Source organism: Sinocyclocheilus anshuiensis, unplaced genomic scaffold, assembly GCF_001515605.1.
Source record: "Sinocyclocheilus anshuiensis isolate Anshui unplaced genomic scaffold, SAMN03320099.WGS_v1.1 scaffold893, whole genome shotgun sequence".
Classification (NCBI taxonomy): Eukaryota; Metazoa; Chordata; class Actinopteri; order Cypriniformes; family Cyprinidae; genus Sinocyclocheilus; species Sinocyclocheilus anshuiensis.
In genome coordinates this window covers 24,757-51,355 of record NW_015555766.1, presented here as the reverse complement: position 1 = coordinate 51,355, position 26,599 = coordinate 24,757, and the positions used below count along the sequence as shown (strand labels likewise).

The 26,599-nt window shown below is 38.5% G+C and overlaps 1 long non-coding RNA gene across 1 annotated transcript; it reads left to right on the top strand.

Annotated features, from left to right (window-relative positions):
• Window positions 1-18,866: 18,866 nt before the first annotated feature.
• On the top strand, window positions 18,867-26,577 carry LOC107674176 (uncharacterized). The gene is made up of 3 exons (XR_001632488.1): window positions 18,867-19,035; window positions 25,943-26,306; window positions 26,444-26,577. It is a non-coding gene; the product is annotated as an uncharacterized LOC107674176 (long non-coding RNA).
• The last annotated feature ends 22 nt before the right edge of the window (window positions 26,578-26,599 follow it).

Sequence of the window (26,599 nt, the reverse complement as noted above, 5' to 3'; positions counted from 1 at the left end):
GCACTCTTGCTACTTGGCTGGGTACTTTCACCAGATAGGACACTCAAGGATTTTAAACTTCTCCACTAGCAGCTTTGGGGTTATTTTGAACAAAAGAAAAGCTTCTATTCTATTATTGTGATGATATACTCATTTTTGTTACTTGTCATATATTCATGCAAGCAGCATTTGTGTATATGCATGTATGTATGTATGTTTACACACACACACACACACACACACAGGTTTGTTTTTATGGTTTATGGGGACTCTCCATAGGCGTAATGGTTTTTATACTGTACAAACCGTATTTTCTATTGCCCTACACCAACCCTACCCCTCACAGGAAACTTTCTGCATTTTTAGATTTTCAAAAAAACTCATTCTGAATTATTTATAAGACTTTTGAATTACGGGGACACTGAAAATGTCCTCATAAATCACCTTCTCGTTGTAATACCTATGTCATACCCATGTTATTATACAAATTTGTGTCCTCATAAACCACATAAACATGCACACACACACACACACACTGTATAATTGTATATGTTTTATGTTAATTTCTTTGATATGCACAGATTCCTGCATAGATCATGAAGTTAACTGATATACAAGGTCATAAGATTAATATTTATTCAGTGAGAACTAAAACATCTCACACTCAAAAATAAAATAGCAACCCTATTTCTGCAGTACATGGCAATAATCACAGTCTAAGCAAATAGAATAAAGATATTTATATATGCTGTGAACGCTGTGTTCTACTGTCTGTCAGTAAGAACACTGTATTCCAAACTGAACTATGCTGGTCGTGGATGCTTTTATAGATCAATATTATTTTCAATGGACACCAAGCGCCTCTCAAATGTAATCATTTGCCTGCCAGAATGTTCTCATAAGTTGATTATCTTACAATACTGATGTGCTCTGTTTATCATTTCAAGTGGGTAATTGTTATATAACTTCTATAGAAATACAGTACATAGCAAGGCCTACATTCTGCTGTCGCGTAAGAGATGGTGTGAGCCAGCAGAGGGCGCTGTTGATTTATGAAGCAATTATCTTTGATAACTGATGGTCTGTTAACTGCTAAACCCATAAACGCTGACATCAAACACAACTGGGTCTCGACCGGTTTTGCTTCGAGACCAAGATTTCATATTGGACATCAAGTGGCAACCCAGTATCATAATGTTTGATTTTGTACAGAGGTAAGTAAACATTTTATTTAAAAAACAAAAATAAAAAAACCTTGAGAATGTATAAATACAATCATGAGTTACAAGTAGGCCTACTAGTTTATTTGGACTCTATTTGACTGTTCGATCTATTTGCTACAACCTTTAGCTATTCTAACTATGCACAATCGTATAATCACTATAGTCAGTAGCATCTAGCATTGTTTCCCCGTTTTTCATTGTTAGATTACAAACCTCCGACCATTTTTTCAGCCACCAGTTGAAGCACATTCACCCTCGCACAACAGACCGAAGCCTCTTAAATACGCTCATTATATTTTAAACTGGTTGCGTGAGCACGCCGTTTTCTGAAAGCTTCTCATCATGACTATGGAGGTATATATTTATGTTTATTTAAATCATCATGGCATCAAGTCTACTAATTCTTTGTGCAAACAAACATTAGTGGATGTATGTATGGATGATGATTTTAATTCCATGCGTCTGTGATAAATGCACATAAATGTGTATGGATAAGTGTGTGGGGGGTGACTCATGCTCTTCCAGCGAGGCACACAGCATATGAGCAGTTCAGCAATCTGTCATTCACAGGCTCCCCCTCACTGTCGTGTGTTTGTGTGTGTGTAAGAAAGAGAGAGAAATAGAACGACAAGGGGAAACACAGTCACCCAGAGACATGGAGATTATATCCTTCTGTGTTTGAGGAGCTCTGTGTAAGTTTATATTTTCCCTTGAACTAAAATAGATATTTTAGTGTGTGTTTCTATGTGTCATTTTTCACAGGAACATTTCACTAAAGAATAATCGATTATTGCAAGTTATTACACTGATCTCTCGAACACTTGATTAGTTCACCCAAAAATTAAGATGTCATCATTTAGGCCTACTCAAGTTATTCCAGACCTGTATGAATGTCTTTTAGCTGTTGGACGCAGTTTCTTTCTTCTGTTGAGCATGAAAGAAGAACGTTGGTAACCAAATAGTTGACGGTAGCCATTGACTTCCATAATATTTGGAAGTCAATGGCTACCGTCAACTGTTTTGTTACCAACGTTCTTTAAGAATACCTTCTTTTGAAGAAAGAAACTCATACAGGTTTGGAACAACTTGAGGGTGAGTAAATGATGACAGAATTTTCATTATTTTGTAAACTACCCCTTTAATTGTGGCATTTAATTGCTATTGCCTACTATGGAGTGCCCGTCGACTTTTTTAGCTGTCTTGATTCCAGAAGTATTTTTTCCCATGCTATTAAAAAGGCAGATAATGCAGACTGACAGCTTCAATAAAGGCATACCATTACAGTTAACAACCTTGTATCTCACAGCATGCTTTTATCGTTAAAAATCGGATCCCATGTTGAAAAAAATGATTTTTAATTCCCTGGATCCCGACTGTTGTCCTCTACTATCTATAATATGTGGCAACACTTTATATATGCAGATCTGGGTAACTGAAACCAGCACTACTTTCATGTATCAAACCACGGACTCACACTCTTTTGTTTCATGCAAACATGTAATTGCGTCTCAGTTATTGACTGTATAGTAAAAATGACCTCATTAGACTCATTAATATTAATATGACTGTAATGTTGTTGGTGAATGTTCATCTTGTTGCTAGGCTGAATTTTGTTTTGTTTTTTTTGTGGTAGTGGACTATGCTTTCCTTAGTGGAAGCTTTTAAATAATATACAGATAAGATTATAAAATAATTTTAACTTAAATCAATATTTCATGTCCAAATGTTTATTTATTTTGTGAGAAGCCATGTAATAAGTGGGATGATGTACAGTCAGTCAGTCATTACTGCAAAATAAACCCCTTCAGGGTGATACCAGGTCACCCTGCCTGGGTTTATTTTCCGATAATGATCGGCTGGCTGTACACAACACCTCCTTACAGCATATGTTCATAACACCATTCTGAAAAAAGCATAATCATGCACAAACGACCATAAGAAAGCTTTGAAATACTGAAAGAAAAGCTTAAATTTAAAGCAAGACATCAATCTTCACTGGTGTACAGCAAAGCTGCCTGACCCCTACCTGCTACCATTATTAGAAAAATACAAAAGATTTTAGGCTGAAATTGGCATCCAAAGAAAATTTCCACCAAGAGGACAAGTTAATCAGCCACCCTGACCCTGGAGCTGTGCTGAGAAAGAGGGGAGTTATAAGACCACTAGATGTGTCATCCAATCACACGTTAGCCTAATTCCATGTAGCCCAGTTAGGATACAAATAAATGGTGTTGCAGAGGAGACTGAGAAATCTACACAGACATGATGAGTTTTTTGTTGGTTGTTTATTATTACCTAACATATAACGTAAAGCTGGGAATGGCTGGGAAAATACTGATTATTTACCTCACCCCAAAATTAACATCCTTTGAATCCTTATTACTCATCCTTGTGTCATTTGAAACCTTAAACTTTGGACTTTTGGACTTTTATGTTTTTGTTGCTATCCACTTTTGTTGGAGAGGAGTGGCTTGGATTTTTTTTATGCTAAATACAATAGTTTATGTTCCACTGAACAAAAAAGCCAGTTAGGTTTTGAACAAAATGAAAGTAGGTAAATGATGACATTTATGTTTCATTTTCCTACTGCAGAAACTTTGTGATGGCCTCGAGAGCGTTTCTCACCTGACATCCAAAAGATATTGATGAAACGAAATTCCCTTTGTGCCTCTGACCAGCAATTACAAGAAACATTTTGTGGAGGTTATTGAGGGTCAACCAATTATTAAATCTAAGGGTTCACAAACTTTTTCCACCCTGTACTAAAAATGCACTTAATTTTTAAATAATTATTTGAAAATGGTTCATTTTTGTGTGTTATGTTTTTAAAGCAAACTGTCTATTTTATGACACATTCAAGGGTTCTTTTTATTGTAACTGCGTCCCTTTTTCAAGGGCACAGTGGTGATGGTCTGGTATCTCACTCATATCTCATCTAGTACCATCTCTAAAGCTCCTGAATGGTCTTTACCTGGTATTGAAACTGTTAGTACTGTTCGACAACCAGCAGTAACATCAGAACTCTTAAATATCTAGATATGTAGACATCTAAAAGCCTGTGAATTGAGGAAAGTTTGGTATAGGACACTTATCCTCGTTGTTTCGTTTTCCCCATACTTTCAGAAATCAAGTCCATTAACTCCATGTGTTAAGGAGCTTATTGTGTCACATCATATAAAACCTCTGACAGAAAGAAGTGGAGCTTCAAGTCATCCTTCACACTAACAGCAAGAGAGAGGGAAAGCCAGCAAGAAAATGTGTGTGTACTGGGTCAGTTAAGGGAAAGAAGAGACTTGTACTTGTACTGTCAATTCTTTAACTGCACAAAATTATGAGTAATCAGGAAATTATTATTCTAGCTTCTTAATTAGCCTAATTAAGAGTTTGGCTGGCCGCAGAGAAGAGGGAGTGTGTGTGTGTGTGTGCGCAATATTCTGAGACAAGCTGAAAGCTTATATGGGCAGTATGCTCTGAAGCATATGTGAGTATGTGTGAATGTGTATATTTCTCAGGACAATTATTTGTCTGTGTAGGCACATACCTTAATGCTTTGGAAAAAGCTATTCTGCATTTCAGCTGTCATTGCCCCAGAGAAAAAAGATACAGTTCATTGAACCATGCTGTGTACCATTAAGAAATAAAACAAAGAATACCTTTTAATTTCCAATTCATTTGAATTGAATTTTAATTATGGTAGCAAACAGAATGCAGAGTTGCAATTCATATTTGAATGTAAGAAAATAGATTTTAAAATCTATAACTGTAATTTAACTAGATATAACTGTAATTTTAACTAAAGCAAAGTTTGTAAAGATAAACTTTGAATGTTAGTTTGACAGCCGTCTCTTAACGTTTTGAATTATTATTTTTTTAAGTGTTCAAGGTTTAAAGATAGATAGATAATAGATAGATAGATAGATACACGTAGATAGATAGATAGATAGATAGACAATAGATAGATGAAACATAAAAAAGTGACATGACATGTGGCCAAGTATGGTGACCCATACTCAGAATTAGTGCTCTGCATTTATCCCATCCAAAGTGCACACACACAGCAGTGAACACACACCCGGAGCAGTGGGCAGCCATTTTTTTGTTGCGGCGCCCGGGGAGCAGTTGGGGGTTCGGTGCCTTGCTCAAGGGCACCTCAGTCATGGTATTGAAGGTCAAAGGTAACACAAAAATATCAGCAAATATTTCTGTTCAACAAGTATTGTGATTAATAAATTAAATATCAAGTGTAGCGTTAGTTCTGGCAGGTCACGTTAGTCAAGTTCGTATCAGCTGACTCAGCTGATCCATGTCTACTTATAAGAATACGACACCTATCAAGGTCCTTCAGTATTATCAGCAGCTTTGCGTTGCTCAATAGCTAATTAAATGGTGAATGCGGCAGGCAAAACCCCATCATCTCACTAGGAATTCTGCAATCAGGAATTTAGTGAAAGGAATTCGTTCCCCTCATGGACTTCACCTCAGAATCGTTCAAGTTTGTGAACTTGAGCATGTGAATTCGCTGCATTGATCATAAGCTGCCTGATTTGGAAGTGACTGAGTTAGCATTGCTTCTTCCATCGCTGCATTATTGACATGGACTCCATGAGTTATACTAATGTGACTGACTCAAGAACAAGTTCAAATGGAATCTGCACTCCCCGCATCAAGTAGGATATCAAGAGATCAAGCATCCATCTCACAGCTGGCTATGTTTCACTCTCCATTCATCTCTGAATGTCTTCACAAAGCTAAGCTAAGTTCCTTTTTAATGCTCTCGGGTTATTGGCAAAATGCTTCTTGCTAAGGCTTTCCATGTTGCTTAGGCCTATTTATTCATTTTCAGTAAAATGCTTGTGCTAGGTTTATACAATCATATTGACAATGTGTGTTGTCATTGGCAACATGCTTGTTACTGCAACATGCTGTGCTTTAACCTATCAAGTCAAGTCACCTTTATTTATATAGCATCAGTACACAGCAGATTCAAGCAGCTTTGCTGTGATAGACAGGAAATAATGATCATTATTTCTGAATCATTTCTGCTGTGGCACTGCTCCAAACAGAAATGGTAAAAAGTCATTGTTCAATTAAAGTCAGTTCAGCGTTGATTCTGTTCGAGTATTGGTCACGCTTGTTCTATCTAGTTGTATTGGGAATATGCTTGTTCTTAAAGCTTCTGGCATTGGGTCATTGGGTAAGGGCAACATGCTTGTTGCTTAAGGCCTTGAGATTTTCGCTCTCAGTTTGTGTTGGGGGATATCAGCATATGGTTTTGTTTTTGGGGGGTTATCACTGCTCTCCCTGCTCTCCCTGCTCTGCTCTTATCCATGCTAGGCTGCATGGATGCACAGGGAGTTCTTGCCCAGAACAGAACCATACCGCCAATCCAAACTGTATGCTAATTGTCAATAATCTTTGATGATAGTGGTCCTGACAGAAATATACATTTAAAACACATGTGACAACTTGTGTCATCTGGGCATGGGGGAAAATCCTCTCTGAAAGAAAAGTAGCCCCGGCCTCCCCTATAATTAAGGTTGTACACCCCTAGACACCCATAAGTTCAATCTCTCTGAGTGGCCAGTCTCAGGTAGCAGCAGGAGGGGTAAGGGCCAAGAGAGAGAGAGAGAGAAATAGCCTCCATTAGCAGAGAGCTGGAGCGCTGTAGAGGTTAATCATTACTTCAGCATCACTTCTTCAGCTGAGAGCCAGATGGCTGAGAGGAACCCTCACAGAGACGGAGCAAGAACCGAGAGTAGCACCCCCTGCTGGACTACACATACACAAACACACACACATAGACACACTTGTCTCCAGATTTCTGCTCCTCCACAGTGTGACTGTTCCGCCTGAAGAGTGGAGCTCCCCAGCGCCGGGCACAATGGCTGAGTGAGCATATAGCTTATTTGCCACATTGATGGCTCTGTTTCCACAACTCCAACATGTTAAGGGAGATATCATGCACATGGGTTTCACATTGACTGACCAACGGCACTCAGAGTGCTTGTATTCAGGCGGCCCTGAGGGCTCCTTGTTTACGGACAGAGATAAACACTCTAGCGCTTTGTTAGGTTTCCAGAAGTTTCTGTCTGTAATAATTACTTTCAGTGTTTTTTCTTCCCTCGTTCTCCCCTAAAGCCCAACAGTCTCCTGTCACTGTGCTCCATCCCTCATCAGTATTTCTGTCTTTTCCCCATCCTCTCAGTCACAGTCTAATGGTCATGCTTAATTGGCAGCTGTCTAATTGCTTCTCATTAGCTTGTGAAACCAAACATCCCTGACACAACAAATAAACAAAGCCTTTTTTCATTTGCTTCATTTTTTTTTCAATTCCTTCAGGTCCCACACCACCATGTCTTCCCCCTCCTCCTCCTCCTTCTCCTTGAGATTTTTCTCAAAATGTTTGTCTTTTATCTCCTTCATTTTGATCTTTTTCTCTCACAACTAGGTTCAACAGAAAGGCTCTTCTCTGGATTTCTCAGGATATCTTAATATGGCCATTTTTAGGAGCGTCCCATTGTCAAAATGGTTCCAGTTCACTGAAATTGAAATTCCCAGAATGCACCTGGAGAGAGATAGAAGAGGAAATACAATTCCCAGGTGAGTAGCTATCATTGTAGTGATGTGTGGTGTGGGCAGATGACGTAAAACAGTCAGTAAGTGCTGTCAGTCGTGACCAAAGTCTTGACTACAATGTATCGTACAATCCGACATGCGAGATAGACAATGTCATACAATCTTTTCTCGACTTTTTCACCAGGGTTACACAAACTGATCAGGAGCAGTTGTTAAGGACAGAAAAGGACTCTCACATCATCAGAGAATAAGCGGAACTTATATTTCATCCCTTATATGCATGCAAGGGAAACAATCCTGCAAACTGCAAAGGTATTATACAAGAATTTGAGTTGCTAGATTAAAAGAGCAGATCAAACAGATGAAATCCCCCATACATCTTTTGATTTATTTGTTCATTTATGTATGTTCTGCAGTCTTATGTGTATTATATTAGTTTAATATCTGAATGTCATTATGTTTATGCATTATCAGTTTGGATGAAAAAAAAATGCTGGACTTTATGCAGCAAACAGTGTTGCTCATAAATAGCAGATACAATTGAATGTTTTACATCATAATGAGATCATGTGACATGAGTGCTCTAGTGTTTAGTAGATCAAGGCCCTAGCTAAAAGGTTGACATGAAAGGGTCGACAATCATCCAGTATAAGCTTTATATCCAGTATTCAGTGTTACATGCTCCTTCAGAAATCATTCTAATATGCTGATCTGGTGCTTAAGAAACATTTCTTATTACTGTCAATGTTGCAAACAGTTGTGCTGCTTACTAATTTTTGTGAAAACTATGATATATTATTTCAGGATTCTTTGATGAATAGAAAGTTCAAATGAAGAGCATTTATTTGAAATAGAAACCTTTGGCAAAATTATAAATGTCTTTACTGTCACTTTTGATCAATTTAATGCATCCATGTACAGTAAATATTTGTTTGTTTGCTTATTCATTCATTCATTCATGCATGCTGTATTTGCTGTAGCTGTTTGTACAGTTTGCTCATCAACCCTCTTAGAAAAGTTGCATCTTTAATTTTATTCCCTTTAAAGCACCATACACAATCGGATGGAAATGTCATGTTAAAAATAGTCTAGTCTAATAGACCCCTTCATTCTGTTCCATTATACTGCACTTTGACTGGCTGTTTTTGAACTTCTTATGATTGAGAGTTGAGTCAACCAACCGACTAGTCTATTTTGAAAATATGTAGTTTTGCCTATCCCTACTTGCTAGCCTGCAAATTTGTGTTCACAATCTACTGATTCACAACGTAGGCAACTAGAGATTAGCATGGAACACAGCCTCTCTCTCCTATCTTCAGTCTACCTTCCTGCATCTCTTTGAATTTGGCAGTTTGAGTGTCTGGTAACCTTTGTCACCTTTAAATCTATCCTCCATGTACTTTCATACCCGTACACTCCCGATTCTAATTCCCCTCTCCGTGCAGAGTGCTTTAGCGGCATGCTGGCCAACTCCATACAGTCAGCAATGCATCAAGGTTTAAAATGGACATCTGAACAGCAGAGCAGTTTAGCCAGAGCAGCGTGATATATAGAGCCCCTTGTTTCAGTGCTGAAAAACATCAGCCCATGTGAACGCAGATGCCTCCCTATGCCACCACTCTGCCTTTGCCACAGCGTGTCTCTAGGGGGTGAGAAATGTGTGAACAACAGTATTTGCTTTGAAGAGAGACACTGAAGAGATGACTGCTTCGGGTGAAGTGCACTCGCTGTTTTTTTTCAGCCACTCTATTACTCCCATGCAAACAGCCACACACAAAGTATGCCAGAGGATTGAATATTCATCACTTTTCTCTTTAGCTTAAAAGGAAAAGGACATAATCATGCCAAATAAGTCTGAGGGACGCATTTTTTTTCTAACACAATATAATGTAACCAGACATATATTTCTTGTATTTTCACATAGGTAGGCATGACTTCTTTGCAACGTAGGGTACATTTATACTGTCATTTCATGCTCTTTAATTGATCAATTGAGATCTAATATGGTACGAGTGTTCAGTTTACAATTGGCCAAAAAATGTCTCGGATAGAAGCACAATCGACTATTTCTTGGCTATATGCTAAATTCTGCAGTAAACTTTTTAGTTCAACAATCTCTTTGCCCAATATTGCAATAAGCATTTACTGTAAAATTTGCAATTACTGTATTCATGACCGTCTCATTCATGACTGCCGTTCGAATGTGGTTTACAGCATTCCCAAACTTCCCTATGGTGATGATGTTGATGATGCTAATGCCAGGCAGCAACATTTTTGTTTGAAAGCTTTCTTAGCCCCATAGGGTAAATACTTCATTAGTGCATCTCATTCATGATTGCTTGTTCAAGTGTGGCTTCTTCACTTACAAACTTCCGGATAGTGAAGTTGGGGTTTAAAAGGCAAATATTGTTCAGCAGTATTTTCTGTTTAACTGCACTGACACTATTGGATCAACTGAACTTTGAAACTGAATTGAGCTAAATAAAGACACTAACTTTGCAACATTAACACTGTTGTTAAACTGAATTGAATAAACACTGAATCAACTGACTTTAAATGTAATCAACTGACAACCAAATACTGACACTATTGCCTTATTGAGCTTGTTTAAAATTTGAAGAACCTTGCAAAATTGACACATTTATTGAACTGAATTGAAACATCACTGAAGTAAATTGAGCTGAATAATGATAATATTGTCTTCTGTAGAGTAGAGCTGCTTTACAGCTGAAATTGAATTTGTTTAAATAATTGAAAAATGTAAAACAGTAACGCTGGTTTATTAATGGAAAGCTGCTTTGAAACAATCTGTATTGTTGACTTAAAGCCACTTGGGATGAGTACATTTTACTTATGTGACCTAAAGCCTTATTTTTCAGATTTTTTTTTTGTGTGTGTGTTGTTGTTGTTGTGTTGTAATTATATTTCATGTGCATGAAAGTTGCTTGCAAATTGCCATCTGTGATGAGTGAAGATTACTTATGTGGCCTAAACTATATATATTTAAACTTGAGTATGTCGCATCTTATTCCACTCAAACCACATCTGTTGGATTGCTATCTATCTCAATACATCTTGGAGGGCATTTACTTTTTATGATTGGATAGCTAACCGATTAGTAAAAATCATGAAATAAATACTCCATAAAGATAGTCTTTTTTCTTGCTGCATGTTTGCTTTGATAGGACATAGTTCATGCTTTGATGTCAATTTAGGTGATGTATTTGATGTTTAATCTGGTGCAAACCGATTTTTTAAAGCTTTTGCTTATTGATCTTTGTCATCCTGGTTGCAGTTTTAGACAGACACTATGTCAGGAAGGGAAAAAAAAGCCAGAAGCACCTCAGCACTGAAACTCTATGGTGGAGATGTTTGGAATGAAGCATAAATATTTTATAGCAGACTGTAATGAAGAAGACTGAACATAAATCTGTACCATATATTACAGTGGTGAGAAAGAGAAAAAAAATGGGGTAAGCCCGAAGAGTGGAAAACTGAGTTACAGTGATGGTGCAAGAAAGAGTAGGGGAATGAGTCGAGAAGACAGAAAGATGAAAGTCACTGCAAGGAAAGTAAAATAAAATGAAAGAGGAAAGGGAACGAGAGATGTGGGCGACTCACTTAGAGACGGTTGTCATGGTAACAAAATAAAATGAAGAACTCAAAAAGGAGCAATCCAGTGAAAGAGGGCAGACAAACTGTTGCGGAGGTGAACTTGGGCACTGAGGCTTGTGACGTTATCGGTATTTCCACGGAGCGCCACCTTGTTGTACCTCTCAAGTCTGGTGCGAGATTTTGTTGACAGAGTCAGGAGTCAAAATAGATAAAAATAAGGTTAAACGTCACTTTAGATAGCTCTTCACGCTTAACATGATTCACACAAGTAGGGCATGTTCTTGGATCAACATCACCCATTTAGTGCTCTCGGATTTTAAAGGTAGTGTTGTGGCTGTAATGGTTGACCGTAATCTTATTCCATTAGTAACAAAGGATGTTGATCCAGAAATAGTGATAGGAGTTATAAGAATTTACACCATTCTAATTCCTTTTCGATTCCATTACAGATTTGTTTAGTACTTGAAGAAGGCCGATTCAGTCAGTGAATGAGTCATTAGACTTAAAGTCATAATCGCATTACCGATTCATTTAACACATGAAGACAGATTCAGTCAATGAATGGGTCATTAGACTTGTTCAAGAACTGACTTAAAGAGTATGTCGATTCACAGTCAGTGAATGAGTCCGATTCTGAAACTCAAAGAGATTGATTCATATGAGTACTATACAAATATACAGAACTCACAAGTTCAGGAATGATTTGTTGAGTCTTTTTGGCCAATTAATTAAAAATAACTGACTTAAGCATCAGAATCACATTATTAATTGATTTAACAGATGAAGACATATTCAGTCAACGAATGAGTCATTAGACTGGTTCATAAAATCCATAAATGAATAACTCATTATAGCTCATTTAAAAGAACCCACTTAAAAGACATTACCAATTAATTTAGTACTTGAAGAACAGTTCATTGAATGAATGAGTCATTAGATTGATTCGTATGAATTGTACATATGAAGAATTAATTTGACTGAGACTGATTTGAGCAATCAACAATTAAGTCAATTATTTGCAATTAATACAATTATTTGAAAAATTAACTGAAAAATCATATTGTTTTGTTTAGTACTTGAAGGTCAATTAAGTCAATAAATGAATTGTTAGATTACAAAAAAAAAAACTGTCTCAAAAGAGTCAGAATCACAAATTACACACATCATTCATTGGTATGATTCATTGGTGAATCGTACTACACTGGTTGAGCAGCACTGGTGGAAGAATGTACACATTGAAAAACAGTTGGAACAGAATGTCATGACAATCTTTTGGTTCCAGTATTTTTTGTACCCATTTCTGAATAAGAATATCCAGGAACACTTCCTTCTTGTGCACCTCTTCATGGGCTCATTATTTTGGGCAACACCACCAACACTATTACTGAAAACCTCTCCACAGCTGAATCGTAGCATTTCCTCTGCCAGAAATGTGTGAGTGTCCAAGAATATGTACATTTCTGTGTGCATGAATGTGTAAATATAATTTCCTAGTGGGAAACATGAGCAGTGCCAGTACATGTTCCCTCAGTGACACGAACTCCGTAAGGACAGCAGCTGCCGCCTGATGCCAAGCTTTCAGTTTCCTCTCTCTAAACCCTTTTTTTTTGTCTCAGATCTCCTCTTCTCTCTAACCTCTCTCTCTCTCGCTCTCTCTCTCTCAGTCTGTCTCTAAGTCTTCCCTCTCCCTCCCTATTTTTCTCTCCATAGCCTTGCTGCTGTGCTCTCTCACTCTCTCTCTCTCTGCCCTGTCCTCTCCTGTTGTCTTCCTCTGTCTCTCAGTGTGCACTGCTCTGACAGTTAGCAGAGGCAGCTGTTTACACTCATTTATACCCCAATCATCGTGCTTAGTGCTTTAGGCTACTTCTCTATGTGCCCTTTATTTCAGCAGAATCCTCATCAATACTCTATAGGACAGAATATAAATCATCAGGAGGCATTCATGTTTCTGAAACACCTTGATTACCTGGATTTATAATGACAGCTAAACAGTCACTATTACAGCTGCTACTATTATATAAAAAGAGTTGTGCACTTCTGAATTGACTATTTGCAGTTCTAAAGTGTTTAGTGTTAAAACTAAGGATTTCAGGGCACAGGCATCCTGTGCTTCACACTGTATGAATTTTCAGTGCAGCTTTACATATGTGAGATACTGTCATCATCTCATCAATGACAGAATATGATCAGTATGTTCAAGCACAACTGATTGGCTTTCCCGATACCTTCAATCATCTCTGATTAGTAGCGCACTATGGCCATTTATATTCATTATGTGTTGACAGATGCTCATATTTCTTAGTAGGATTATAGCACCTTTATTAATGATTATTTGTAGTGTCTATATTAATGCCTCTGGAAGACTGTAATGTAGGACGGTTTACACGGAGTGATTTACATATGCTCAGGTTATGCCGTACCTAAACTGATTTTGATCTGATCACAAAAGCGCCCTTGGCTGTAAGTTGGATATATTAATACAGGCCACATTTTTATCTCATCTGAAATAATTACATAGGAACTGTTGCAGTTAATGAGTCCAGATATAGGAGATTATCCTGTCAGTCTAATTTATATAATTAGACTGACAGGATAATCTCACATTTGTGCGACTTTCATTGGGTTGACTATTTTAGAGGGAAATAAGAACTTTAGACATTTACTGATTTATTACATTTTTAGAGGGCCAATCTTTCCAGGTTTTGCACAGTTAGCTAAACATATGTCTAAAAGTCTTTTAAAACAAAACACTACAACACATTTTTGTGATATATTTGTGATTTACAGTGAATTAATAAATAAGGCCAGTAGGCCTATGAGTAGTGTTTCATCAGCTGCCTGTCCAGCTTAACTGTCGCAGCTTTAATTAGGTAGCAAAGGGGGAGTGGCTATCAGACTCCGATTATGAATGACAAAATAGCCTTATAATTCATAAACTACATGGTTGAGTACATAGTGCATAGTCTATAAGTGTATATTGTATAGTGCCTCCTTTGGGACGCAGCTACTGACTAGTGGTGTATTTAAATTAATATTTTGAATTAACCATAATCGCTGTCACACTTGACTGTTTTCCTGCCTTCAAGAAGTAACTGAACTGGGATATTTCGTTTGTTGACACAGAGATCTGACAGACTGAACAGATATGCCATTAATTTAGTTCGCTATGTCCATTAATCTTTTTCACAACATGAAGAGAAGGGAGGTGTAAGAAGAATTGGAAAAAATTATGACCACACTCAATTAAAAAGCGTATGGACATTACTGAAAATCTTTATTATTTAGGCTTTAATTGTATTTATTCTATTCTGTGATTAAATGAAGGAAGATGGTTTGTTGTCATGTGTGGAAAAAACACTTCTAATGCTTAAACATTCTTTTTGGAGCCTCTTAGTAGATTTGTAGACACAAATTTGAATACAGTTTTTGTTTTGATTGTTTAGTGAATCGGTTGAGTGAATGATTCAGTGAGTGACTTGCTCATAGCACACAAAAAGACTCAGTATCACCACCTACTGGCTAATTAATGTAACTTACAAAAAAAGACTGACCGAAGTAAAGATTTGCGACACTGGGATGAATCAAATTCACCACCACTAGCTTTTTTTCCCTAATTTTTATGTTTACTGGATCGTTTGAAGACCTCATTGAAACCTATTTGCAGGCGCAGTTTCTTCATTATGGTGATAGGGCGATGCACCACCAAAGTGTGAAAGGGAGGAATTTTTTGTTATCACATTCAACCACAGTGTTACGCTAGCTGTCACTGTTCTTGAATCTTTGTTCTGCCTGGATATATAGTCCAATCAGCGTCAAGTCACATTATGTGGAGTACCTCCCCTTTATGTGCAATTTCACTCTGGCTGAGAATCGTCCCGAGTGTGACTTCCATACAAAGATTTTTTTTTGCAATCAGGCTGAATCCGAAATCGCCCCCTATACCCTCATTCACTATTCCCTACATTAGTCCACTAAAACAGTTCACTTGAAGGAGTAAATGAAAACTTGTGAGTGAATTCGACACTGAGTGTGCTGGAAGGACTGCCACATTTACATAGTTTGTGCTTGCTGTTTAATAATCATTTGAAACTGGCAAACTGGCAGCTCCAGTAGTAAGATGAATGGATTTATCTTGAACTCTGTCATGGAAATTATGTATAAACCTCAATTTAAAAAATGAATAATCAATTTACAAAGAATTTATACCTGTATTAGGCTGTTGGATTGAATGAGTGCACTCGATAATGTCCACTAAGGTTTCTGACACCACTTAAAATGGCTGTCCCCACAAATAGTGCCCTAATTAAGCATATAGGGGGTGATTTCGGACACAGGCACTGCGTCTGAAATCGCATACTTCCCTACTATATAGTAGGCAAAAAACAGTATGTGAGGCGAGTAGTATGTCCGAATTCATAGTATTCAAAAAAACAATAGGCGAAAAGTACCCGGATAACCTACTTCTTCCTGTCGGATTCTGAAGTGCGCATTCGTTGGACACTTTACTTTTTTATGAGGCCACAGAAGAGGATTTATGAATGGCAATGAAATGATGCAACTGACGCTGGTAGGTCATGTGACAGTAACAACATGGCGGATGTCGTTCGTCATTCAAACTACCCATATTCATACTGGCCGAATTCCAAACGGAAGTGAGCATCCTTATGCCCTACTCCCTTCGAAGGGCAGAGCCCTCGAAGTGTGTTCTTTGAAGGGTGTCGGGCATTACTGTCTCATAAGCGTTTGGAACTCCCTTGATGAAGGGAATGACTGACCAAATGTCACCTTGACCATGCTGCGCGTGCATGCAGCATTCAGCACTTCATCAGTTGTTGCAAATATTTATTCTTCTTATTATTTTATTGTTTATTGTCTTATTTACTATTCATCTTTTTCAAACTAAACTTAGGCTGCTTAAACTTGCTTTCACTACTGTCTCAAATCATATTTCTATCACTGACAAAAAAATATTTTGTCTTACATTAAAATAAAGACAAATTTAATTAGCCTATTCTATTTACATTTGTATGTGAACTCGAAATCAACCCCAACTTTGCTTTAAAAAGCATTGCAATATCTCCTAACCGAAGATCACATGATCACAAACGGAAATCACTTCTGTGACGTGACCATCCCATGTTCCCTTCGTTAATGGACTTCTGCCCTGCGTTCCATTCGGAAAGGCTCATCCCTATGCCCTAATCTCTTCAAAGGGTTTACCCTCCGGAGTGAGAGCTTTGAAGGGATGAAGGGTGTAGGGGTCAAAAAAACTCTTTTTTTGGAATGCACTTCTGCGTCATCTTAACGAGACGATCAAGCAGGCGCCTTCGTCATACATTTTGTACGCTGTTGACCCCCAGTCGGCTTTTACGTTAAATATAATGTATATATGCAATGCAATGTAATGTGATGTAATACAGTATATTTGTAATGTATATTGTGTCTATGTATTTGAAACATTTGAATAGACTGATAAAGGTAGCTGTAAAGTATTTTGTTGAAGTACAATGTCGCTTTGACCATAATAATCCAGTAGCCCCTCACTGCAGAACACAAGATCCAGGGGGCCTGGTTGGATCCACATCTAGGGGGTGGAGATTGGTAAGTTTAGGGGTGGAGATGGGTGGGTTTAGGGATCAGGGGGTGGAGACGGGTAGGTTTAGGTGGGAGGAGTTGGATCTGGATCCAACCACGCCCCCTGGATCTTGTGTTCTGCAGTGAGGACCATCTCTAATAATGTGCCAAATCTAACTTGTAAAAATATTACAGTAGTATAGAAAAATACTATGCATACATTTATAGGCGAAGTTGAACTCTGTGATGCCAAACACTGTGCAAATTATCATGGGGGCCCGAAGTGTCCATCAGTTGTAACCAGGGCCGGTAGCTGACACGGGGCCCGGTGCGAGGTAGGGAGCGGGACCCCCCTCGGTGCGTTCGCCATGGGGCCCCCTCAAGCGCAGGGCCCGGTGCGACCACACCAGTTGCACCCCCCTAAGGACGGCCCTGGTTGTACTCTTCAAAATCCTTCATTCCGAAGGGCCCTTTGAAGTGGTCAGTTTTGAGCCCTTCAAGGGCGCAAAAAAGCCGTTTGGAATTCTAGAACGTATTTTTTAACGGTCGTGAAGTAAATTCAAATTCAAATGTAGTACCTAGTCAGACAGAACGCGATTTTGAACGCACAGAGAGTATGTGTTCCGGGACGGCTAGCACTAACGTGCTTTCGTCATAATACAAAACTTAACTTAACTTAAACTTAACTTGTGCAAACATACCTCTATAAATTATCTTTAAGCTGAAGTCAGGTCAGGACTAGTCTGAATGGCCTGAATAAAGCAAACCCAATATCTCACCAGTAAAGTTTTGATGCATGAGGATTATATTGGAGGTAAAGACAATTACAGTGAAATACAAGAGTCGTACATGAATAGACTAGCGCGAGTCCGTTATTATTAATGTGCAAATAAACAGACCGTGTCTGTGCGCTCACTGATAGCTTTTTGCATGAGAACATTTCAGTATGATCGCATGTCTGGCAAGTGTTTTATAATGGACACTAACTGAAGAAGCGTGTTTATATAGGAGTTTGCTGCGGTCAGTTGTGTTTATATACAGTATATGGGCATCAACACACTGACTGTTCACTGGTGATGTCGAGCCGCCTTCAGATCGCCACATTCGACAAATTCAGAATGTTTGGTTACACATTTTTTTAAGGTGTCCTTGTTACAGTGTAATTATACATTTAAGTACTGAGTAATATTAATTAACTACATGTACTTACTATATGATTAGGGTTTGGTTTAGGTTTACTTGCATGTAATTATTATGCATAATTAATTGTTGTTATTATAGTAGTAAGTACATGTAAGGACACCTTAAAATAAAGTGTTACCGAATGTTTTTATTTACTAATTTGTGTTTTGCTCTGTTTAATAATTCTGAATGGATCCCTATATGTCTATATACAGTCAGGTTAAGGCGACTGGTATTGTGGTCTGTTGGCATCACCGTGTGCTCCTGTTTGGTATTGCAGCTTGACTAAACAAATGACATTTATTTTTTCCTCACAGTTTTTGCTGTTGCGCTGTATACATAAATTGTGAATTATGAACTAATTAAATAATGTTTTAAAATATGTTTTAATTTATCTTGAAAAATTCTTTCAGAACTTTTGTGAGAATCATCCTCAAACTGAATCTTGAACTTGGTAAAACAATTATCTTTATTTAAAATGTTTCAAGTGTTAATACTTTTCCTTTTGTTATACTGGGATAAATCATACTAGGATGTAGGCTATGCTAAAATTGTTGGACGTTGCGCCCTATACCTGAAAAATGTTCCACCATCCGCCACTGTATAATTGCATGAAAAAGAATAACTTTTTCATACAAGTATATTATAGGAGGTCTCACCCCTCCGCCCAATATTCTCCCTCTTTATCCCTTCTCTCTCTCGGCTCGTTTAGTATTCCGTGCACAAGGCTAAGGAGGGAGAAGGGAGGGAGGACAGAGAGCGAAATAGAGAGAAAAAACGAGGCTGTGAAGACAGGCGAAAACACAAAAAGAGAGGAGGAAGAGGGGAGCGGAGAGACACCTCCTCTATCCATCTCGGTCTACCCTTTGGTATCCGTCTGTCCCAGGTGCGGTATTTCAGCCTTTATCTGTCTTTGGGTGTGCGGGGCGGATGTTATGGTGTTGCTGTTGTAACGCGTCGCATGAGAAAATTTATATTTGGATGAATATGAGCTCGGAAGAGAGAGTGTGGATATAATGTAGACAGTCGTTCTGTTTGAGATCTGCATTGCTTTTAACGGTACAGACTCTCTACGGATTGTTGTGTTCAGGTTATCCATAATATATCTGTGTATTTGTGCGCGCGCGCTTATGTGTTGTAAAGGTCTGTACGTCTGTCCGGTATCGTCGTGCAAAAACCTCTCAGCGGCTTCAGTAATCTTCATTTATCAACTGCAAAATCATGCATGAATATGTGCTGAGCATCGTGACCCCGCATTTTCAGACGTGCATATATGTGTGTGTGCAACATTGTATAGAGGGATTATCAGTCAAACACTGTCACTTATGTAATTTTGTTCTTAACTTCCATATTTCCTACTCTACATGCTTAATCTGCATATGCATATATAATTCAAGAGGAAAGGATGTGAAATGTACATATGAAGCTGCTTCCCTCCTCTTCAACCCCTTATCAGTTGTTCCTTCCCCTCCAAACCCCACCTCTCCCCACAGTCTTCAAAGGCAGGCTTACACGGGCTTCTACCAGGCACAGGACCGTAATTATGCAAATATTAATACATCCATATGGAACCGTCACAGGAATCCTCTCCTTCGCTCACTGACAGCATATAACGGCATTGGTAAAAGCCATATGAGGGGGCGATTAATTCCCCCCACAATGTGACGGAGCGGGTGATGACGTTGCCTGGCTGTCGGGCTGCCGAGAGCTTCCCTCTACGCTCTATCTGTGTGGGAGCTGAATCTTAAGTGCTGGCACAGAGCGTCACCAGTATTCCAGGGTTCCTCGCACTGCTCACTGCTCTTTCTTTTGCCTGTGTTTTCCTGTGTGATGTTATAGATAATTTAGATACTCTGAGGTCCTGGACAGCAGAGCGGAGGAGAGAGAGGATGGGGGGTGGGAAACTAGGCCCACATGAAATCTGCAGATTTCCTCGGAATTGGGACGAGTGTCATTCATATAATTCTAGAAACTTCCCACCCCCCTTGCGAATTTGTTTATTAAGTACTTGGGCTAATTTGATTATGCTTTCAGCTAGTCTGAGGAAGTCTGCAGATTCCATCTGGTCCTGAGGCTAACTTGAAGCAGACTTTTACCTGCAATGTCCATTTGCAACCGTTTTGTACAGGTTAGACTGTTTTTGAACAGGACTGAACTCCTTTAAGACACTGAAAACAGTGTTACAGCATGCTCTAAACTACCCCAGCTTGCAGCTACAAGCCACGAAGGCCTAAAGTATCTTTTTTACAGGGATATGAAATATCACCCATGTCTTTGGCCAGCGGCGGAGGTCCGGTTGTGTAAATGACAGCAGCCGATGGCAGGGCAGTTTGTTTAGTATCCAGTGAATAGGCCAGACATCGGAGAGGATGGAGAATGTGTCCAGGAACTCACAGTGTCATGGCAGATATGAGCAAGACGATGAGATGACGCAGTGATCTGGCTGAGTGTTCGTAAGCAGAGGTTGTGACCGCGCTGAAGGCCGTTTAGCCTGGTTTCCTCTTCCAGTGCATTCCAGTGATTTAAGGGAGTGACATGGTACCAGGCGACAAAAGAGTTGGAAGGGTTAGAAAAGCAAGAGAGCGACTGCATTGGAGGGAGAGAGGGAGATGAAGAGAAATTGCTACACGAGTCTACTAAAACAGTATTGTTATCATTTATTCATTCATTTCCGCTTTGCAGAAAGTCTGGAAACATTTTGTTTTGAAGCCAGAGGGGTAAAGAAAATTACTGCTATCTTCCGACAGGTTTAAAAAAAAAAAAAGCAACAGTCTTACAGAAAACAAAAGCAGATTAGACTCCCGATGACACTGCAGATAAGACCACAGGCATGGAGGTGATACAGTGAGTGTGAGGGAAAAAAAGGGAACATAAAAAGAAGGAAAGAAAGAAAAACCACAATGGCTTCATTTAAGAAATTACTCTAATATCCTATTGATTATACTTAATGGATTTACATCCCTTGTCAATAGGAGTGTTCAAATTCATAGCCTCAGTTGAGAAGAAAAGGATTAGCCATCATTTTTCTTTTACAATTAGTCTCAGTCACATCTATCAATTTCAGGGGAATAAGGGAAGTTGTGAGGCAGGATTCCATTGAGTAAAGAGGAAAGGCGGGAAAACTTCAAATGGAGGCAGGCGATTGTGGAAACTACAAATGCTTCATACATACGGAATGTGGAATGTGCCTCATATTTGCCTAAAATGTACGTTTGTTATTCTCAATGTATCTTAGTGGTGCTTTAAGCTAAAACATTCAATGCCAATAAGCTGCTACATACTCACACATCACATTATATACTTAATGGATTTGTTAGAAGGGTTCAAATTTATAGTCTCAGAAGAGAAGATTTTTAGCCTCAGAAGAGAAGATTATTGGTTTATTATTTGTCTTTTATATATATATATATATATATATATATAATTTTACCTTACATATATATCTTGCATACATTGATATATGTGCAAAATGAATAAATGTACACATTACATTTTTAAAAGTTGCATTTGGAGATGGATTACATGGTTCAGAAATGGTTGGAATCCCATGACACCTCTGATTTCCATAACACAGCAACTAAAACATTTGTTTATATTTACATATCTGCATATTTAAACACTAGATTTGAGATTGGAGAACAGCTCAAAGAGTTGCAATACTGAAGCAGACTGCCAAACAAAAAAATAGATACATTTTATCATGTGTATGGTTTGAATGATGTGCATATATTTGATCCTGTGGATCATCATCTTATGCCAGATTCTTTGCAAGCAAAATGGAAGACCCTGCATCCGGGCATGTCGAGGTTTGTCATCTTTTGAAGACTTTACAGCAACTTAACCATTAGCCTACAAACCAGTCAACTTAAATAGGACAGTGGACGTTGCCTGCGGGACAAAACTAATTGCATCGTTCTTCTTAATAATTCTTAAATAATTTCACCTCAGGGCCGAGGACTGAACCTCAGACCCATCTGCTCTCTGCTGTATAAACAGGCAGTGACCTGAGCGACTGCTGCTGATCTGTGGTGTTGACGGACAGCCCCTCTGACAGATCTCGACTTGAGACACCTGACAGTTGTGTAGTGAATGCCAGGTGTCTTATGTATGAACAGTCAGCAACATTATTATTGTCAGTAACTTGCCTTATGACAACCCACATTTGTGAGTGCTGGCTGCAGTTATTTAGAGGTTATTAGGACCAGTTGTATTGTAGGATGGCCTCATTTGTCACGCTAGCTCATGTCCGCCAAAACATCTGCAAATCCGCTTGAATGGATCAAACTGGTGGAATTACAAATTAAAATATTAATCCACTCGGACATCATTGCTTTCAGTCTCGTCCGAAATGATATAAATGTGAAATGATGATTTGTGTGCCATTTTTAGAGGACACTCAGCTTTTAAATTAAAGCTGCACCTCTGTTCCTGTGACCTTTTATTAAGCTTGCAGTGTTTTACAAGGATTTATTGACTGATAGTCAACAAAGGTGATTATTAATGATTGACAAAAAAAAAAATTGCTTTTGTACATTAATAATAATAATTAAATATTATGCATTTGCTTGTTAATAGTGAAGTCCAGACTACGGTGTGTGATGGTTTTTTTTGTTTTGTGATAAGCTGATTCAAACCGATTGTTCATTTTGTGATTAAACAGAATTTACAAAGTAACATTTTCAAATGGTTTTTAGTTTTTAAGTAATTGATTTTATGTTTATTTCAACATGAAGTGCTCTACTGAGATCATCTCTTCTGCTTTGAAATCACTTATTGTTGTCCGTCATTCAGTGACACCGCGATCTGATCTAGTCTTTCTGCTTTCTGGGTGTTGTCTGAATTGTCTAGGCACCAAACAGAGCTGCAACCTTCAAATGTTTCCATATTTAATGGCAATGCAATTATGGCCATTTTGATGGATGTCTCTAAATATTGACCTTTCTGGTTGTTTGTGTCCGTGTTCATACCCAGATAATCATTGCATTTCATTATAGGTTTTCATCTCTAGTGTGTGATTGGACAGGGGCTTTTATGGCCTTTATGACATGATTGGACTGTGGCAATTGTGTCTGGCTTGCGTGTGATTGGACAGTGACCATACAGGTTGCTGGGGTCCCTGTTGTGGGGTATTGCTTTTCCTGGAGATATCGATTGAGACCTGGGCAGCAGTCAATGGAATGTCTGAGACAGGTTTCTTGTTCTGTTGTCCGCGTGTTTCATGTCAGTGTCACATGGATTTTACCACCACATTATTCTATTCCGTTTTTTTTCCATACGCACAGCCCATAATGCCCTGAGTGTTGGTGTAGTTTTATTACAGCATATCACTTGTAAATGCCTGTCCTCTAGACATTTACACTTGCATCACGATGCTTTTTTCGTCTGGACTCCAAGGCCACATGCTATATGCCCTTCAGACTTCTTTTTCTTCTAAAGCCTTATAGTTTGTCTTGCTCTGGCTTTCTCTTTCATTGCCTCTTTCTTTCACCTGCTCTCCCCTCTCAGTTCCTCTCTAACTTTGTTCTCAATCGACCTGGCATTTCTGAACAGTGACACTGTAGTTCGCTGCCAGACGGCCATCTTTCAGATTGAGCAGCATTTTCAAAGTCAAACTCAGACAGATTTACAGGCTGAACTGTTTTTTTTGGGGGGGTGCTTTTTAATGAGCTAATCTGAGGCTCATTTTTACAATGGACTGAAGATCTGAGATAGACAGTTAAATGGACCTCAGTCTGTTTGGGTTTCCTTTAGATGACGCTCCGGACTGATGGACCACTTCGGCACGCAGATTAGGCAAGGATCGAATGAGTGTGTGGGTGAACATCTTGACCTGAGTCCTGCCCCGAATGACTTATAGCTGTACTTAAGGCTTTGACTGATTGATTGATTGATGGATCAGAGTGGGAAAGATGGATGGAAAAGACGCAGCTAGCTGGAGAGAAACCATCCACCTTACAATGAAAGACCAATGACATTTTACAGACCTAAAAAGCATGAAAGAATAGCCTATCAGAATGACAGATGGACGATCGGCTCAATAAGAGGAGGTGTCCCGTCAGAGATAAACAGATCAGACTTCTTGAGGCATTTCACTGGCTTGAAAAAACTCTGACGATCATTGAATCGATTTGCATATTGATAGATTTGCACACTTTTTCTGGGCTTGCACTGTTTTAGCTGATGCAGAGAGGGGAGGAAGACGGAGAGACAGAGGGGGTGGAAAGAAACACTTGGAGGAGAGCTGAGACACGGAGCAAAAGAGAAGGCAAATGAAAGGTGGAGCTTTGACCTGGTTTTGTGAGACAGAATGAGCACAGAACAAAGGAAGAATACTGAGAGATATCATAGATATAGATCCTCATGCTGACAAATTATATACACACGGTCCCTCAGCAGATGAATTGCTACAACAATTTTTTTTTTAATGCTGTCTGATTTGTGAAAACACAGATTTGTAACATGTATTTTAGGTTCTTTGTAATTCAAAAATCATAACATTTTGATCATTGTAAACTAGATAGCAAAAATGTAATTACTGCAGTCTTTATGGTAACACTGCATTAAAGTCCTCTTTATGGAAAAAGTGCTGGTAGCTTTACTCCTTAGTGTAGATCTGACCTGTATTCTAATCCATTAACGAAAAGCTTCTTGAAATTACAAATGGATGAACTCTGTCTAGTGCTGTGGTGTTGATGTAATAAAATGTTGTGAATATTGGCCTACTTAACGTGAACCTGAAGTGCATTTATCCTCTACATGAGGGTTCAAAGTTTGCCCATTCAAAAGCATTAAAAAACAAGGTTTGTTTTAGTGTTTTCAATGCTCTTCGTCTGCAGTGTGCTGTGAGTGTGAGAACTGTTCTGTGTTGTGTGATTGTGTTGTGTCACGCCCCATTTTCACATTTGGTGTGGACAGACAAATTGCCTGTCACTAGAATCTTGTTGCGTTGCACTCTGTTAGGATTCGGTGTTAACCATGAAGGTGAAGTGTGTCTACCGAATTACAATGTTAAAATGCGTTTTGGCAAGGATACTTCTAAATAAACTTAAGTACAAAATATAATAAAAATAGAAACAGTTATTTCAAATTGTAATAATATTTCACAATATTATTTTTTACCACATTTTTTATCAAATAAATGCATAAGAGACTTTTTTCAAAAAACAATCATACAGACCCCACATTTTTAAATAGTAGTGTATGTTTTGTCTGCAATACTTATTTGGATTCAGTATAATAATTATGAAACCAATCCCAGTTTAGTATTTGTGAACAGGTATTATTACAGTATGTGATCCTGACACAACAACATTTGCATAACCAATAGTGTGAGTTTGGGGTGGGGCTATCATTTAATCAGACCAATGGTCTGAAAACATGAATTATTATCTTGTTCTCTTTGGTAACACTAGTGGTGCTGAAATTTCACACTTTAGCTTTAAAGATATCAAACAGAACATTACAAAATTACAATTACAAAACATTACAAGTTTAGCATCGAAATTACTTGTCACCTTTAATCTTCAGAGTATCATGCAACAACAGCCTACAAGATAAACTTGTTTTGTGGTTGACCACATCCTCGTTCCCAAGATGCACTGTACAAGGAGAGCTGTTTGTCTTTGGGAAGAAACAGAAATCCAGAATGACTGGTTCTTCTCTGCATGCTATTGAGCTTTGCGAACACAGCGGGTTGCCTTGATAATTTAACCATAATTTTTTTACAGCAGTTTTTTTAATGATGTGTGCCTCATTTTTTCTCTCTCTCACACACACTCTCCCTCTCTTTTCAGGCAGTTTCAAAGCTCCTGTAGAACATTCCAGAAATACAGCCACGGACCACAATGAGCCGTAAAGCTTAAATGGAAAAACAAAGAGAGAAACCTAGTGGAAATAGACCATACATCTCAAATTCAACCCTGCCCTGATGCTGCTTTAAGGACTGAGCCTGCAAACACTTTCCTCTTCCCTGACTGATGATTTAACTGAGAGTAATAGTCCACAAAATCTAGGCTATGCTTTCTGAACAACAGAGCTATATATAGTCTAGCTGTTTATCCATTGAGCAAATTCTTAATATCTATGTGAATTGAATTGGTTTCGACCTTCTTCACCATGACAAGGACTCAGGGATGTCATTGTCATCCTTTATAGCAAGTATGTGCACAAAAACATCTTGTGAGCAAAGCACATTCAATTCAATAATGAATTTTACATAATGAATGCATGCATTGTCTTCTCCTCCCTTGCTCTCATTTCTTCTTTTTTCCCTCTCTCCTGTTTTTTTTCCCCAGGAGCCTATGTTATTATTGAAAAGGGTAATTGTGGCACACTTACCAATGGGTTTAGCAACCATTAAAGCTTTCAATTAACGGTCATAAAGAGAACGTCTCGGCTCTTTGTCGAAACGTTGTCCTTCAGAATCCAAAACGAGCACCTGTATTATCGGA